Here is a 3,099-nt window from a genome sequence, read left to right on the forward strand (position 1 = left end):
GTGGAAATCCTATTCCCAAAGACAGCACCTTAAAAAAGCTAGACCCTTTTCTTGATGAAAATCATTTATTGAGAGTAGGAGGCCATCTTCAAGAAGCAAACTTGGAGACAAATGAGAAAAATCCTTTAATCATTCCTGGGAGTCACCACATAGCTTCTTTAATTGTGCAACACTATCACAACGAAGTCAAACACCAAGGACGATTGTTTACCGAAGGAGCTCTACGATCAGCTGGGTTCTGGATTATTGGAGCGAAAAGGTGTGTAAGCAGCACAATCTTCAAATGTATCATTTGCCGTAGACTTCGTGGTACTTCCCAAACTCAGAAGATGGCTAATCTTCCAACAGACAGACTTAGTACAGACCCTCCTTTCTCCAATGTTGGTCTTGATGTATTTGGTCCATGGACTGTCATCACACGACATACTAGAGGTGTGAATGCGAACAGCAAGCGCTGGGCGGTTGTATTCACTTGTATAAGCATCAGAGCTGTTCACATCAAAGTTATAGAATCAATGGACACTTCAAGCTTCATCAATGCCTTTAGACGCTTCATTGCTATCCGTGGCCCAGTAAAACACATCCGGTCCGACAGAGGTACCAACTTCATTGGAGCAGCCAAAGAATTACAAATTAATTCGAACATTGACACTAAAAGCATAGAGAGATATCTCAGTGAGCAAGGTTGTACATGGACCTTCAACCCGCCTCATTCTTCTCATATGGGAGGTGCCTGGGAAAGGATGATCGGCATGATACGCAGAATCCTTGATTCCATATTCTTGCAAGTGGGAACTGCAAGACTTACTCACGAGAGCTTAACAACCTTCATGGCTGAAGTCTCAGCTATTGTCAACGGAAGACCATTGACTTCAGTGTCTAATGACCCAGAAGACCCACTTCTACTTACTCCAGCCACTCTTCTTACACAGAAGACCGGGATTACCTATGCTCCTCCTGGAGAATTCAATACCAAACACCTGTTCAAACGTCAATGGAGACAAGTTCAAAGCCTTGCAAACACCTTTTGGGACAGATGGAAAAGACAATACCTTTCTACCCTGCAGTCAAGGAGCAAGTGGCAAGTTGCCAAACCCAACTTAAAACCAGGTGACATTGTGCTCGTCAGAGATTGCCAGTCACAACGCAACGAATGGCCTTTAAGTCTTGTCACCAAGACGTTCCCAAGCAAGGATGGGAAGGTTCGTAAGGTTGAGGTCAAGATCTGTAAGCGAGGAGAGACTAAGTTGTTCCTCAGACCAGTGACTGAACTATTCTTATTGTTATCTGTTTAGAGTTTAAAATATGGTACCAGTGATACCAGACGGGGAGTGTCATGCCTTCAGCATTTGCTTTGTGTAGATCTGATTACTTTTACTACAGAAAGTTGTATTATTGCCCCATCTGGTGGTCAGTCCCATCAATTAATTTGACCCTCATAGCCTCTTGTAGCCAGTCTTGCAATGCATTCTGGGATGAAGAAGCTGGGATCAGCCTTTCTACTTCCCTCATGGTCCCAGACAGTCATGCTTTACATGGGTCCAACTCTCATATAGCATTCGATGGTGAGTTTGTATATTAAATGTCTCATCTCAACCTGTTTAGCCAGTGAGTAATGTTAGCTGCACTGTAGTTTATACTTGCACATGTAATCACATGTTTGCACAGCCCATGTTATATGTACTTGTGTATATCCATTTTGCTTTTCACATGCATATCATAATTGCATATTCTTGTTTCATTAACAGTTTTACCTCATTATCACACATCATCATATCGTATTGTACATCAAATCAACGCATCATATCTGTGATCCCTTTACTGAATAATAAAACACCGTTCTACAAACACCTCTTCTGAACAGATTATTGAAAAGTAAAGGTGGTTATACTGTAGGCTTCAAATTTGCCAGAAAGGGCTTAGTGAGAGGCTGAACACACACTTTCTATCCTCCAAATACTGCATTTTTGTGCAAGTTCCCAGGCTTATGCTCTACCATAAACCTTAAAGGTTGTAACGCTAAGAACCACCTTGGCAATCACCTCCCAATTGCTCTGCATTCATTGCAACAGTACATGATCCAATATCAAGGAGAATTCCCTCCCAAGCAAATAGCACTGTGCTGTCTCTACAGCCCACTTTATGGCTAGGTACTCCTTCTCTACCGTACTGTATTTTTATTCCCTCCGCAACAACTGTGCATTACCGCCTCGCTTTTCCTCGGACAAGACTGAACCCAAGCCAACATCAGAGTAGTCTGTCTGGAGGAAGAATCTGCAGTCAAAATCGGGGCCTGTAGTACTGGAGAGATACAGAGCGTCTGATGAAGATCTGTCCACACTGCCGAGAGGGGGGCGGGACTAATTACCTGGGACTGATGGAGGGTCCTGAGGGGTGTCCGGGTCCGCCGCTGCCCCCCTTTCCTGTCAGCAGCAGCTTAGTTCTCCAGCCAGCACACGCTGCTGTGTGCTGGCTGGATTGTGGTGGTGCAAGTAGGCTTCTTCCGCTTAGCAGCAGTTGTTTCTGTCTGGGTGGGGGGGGAGCTAGGGCGGAGCAATCATACTGGTCCTGCCCCCTTCTGTATTTACCCCTGGTTTGATGCACGATAGCGCCCCCCAAATCTATGCCAGCAACGCTTTGCAATGCTGAAAAGATTTCTTTCCTCTGTCATTTGCATAACGGGGCGTAGACATGCGTCCCACGATTAGGCCAAGCCCATACCTGAGCTCATCATAGCTCTCTACACCCTTGTCTGCCTCAGCATGATAGAACCTCTTGATATCCTTAGTAATAGGATGTGCAATCCAGGTTCCCCCCTTTTTCCACTATATTTGTGTATATATTGTACACTGGAAGGCAAGGCTTCCTTCCTCTGGTATTGGCACTCCTCCCATTCACCCTCAGGTGTTTTAATTAGCTGGGCTCCTGCATTTCAGATCACACATTGATAAGGCCCTATTTAGAGGTAAGTGTGGTACCCTGCCTCTGGGGTACCCCTGATTTAGCTGTGTGAGCCCTTGGAACAGAGGCTGCAGGGGGGGGGGGGTTAACTTTCCCACCGGGAGAGAATTAGGATGGCTCTGGGACCCAGGGACAACT

General features: G+C 45.4%; 1 long non-coding RNA gene across 1 annotated transcript; it reads left to right on the top strand.

Moving 5' to 3' along the window:
- Nucleotides 1-1,260: 1,260 nt before the first annotated feature.
- LOC134988267 (uncharacterized) lies at nt 1,261-1,850 on the top strand. The gene is made up of 2 exons (XR_010193768.1): nt 1,261-1,565; nt 1,749-1,850. It is a non-coding gene; the product is annotated as an uncharacterized LOC134988267 (long non-coding RNA).
- The last annotated feature ends 1,249 nt before the right edge of the window (nt 1,851-3,099 follow it).

This window comes from Pseudophryne corroboree, chromosome 2, assembly GCF_028390025.1.
Source record: "Pseudophryne corroboree isolate aPseCor3 chromosome 2, aPseCor3.hap2, whole genome shotgun sequence".
Taxonomy (NCBI): Eukaryota; Metazoa; Chordata; class Amphibia; order Anura; family Myobatrachidae; genus Pseudophryne; species Pseudophryne corroboree.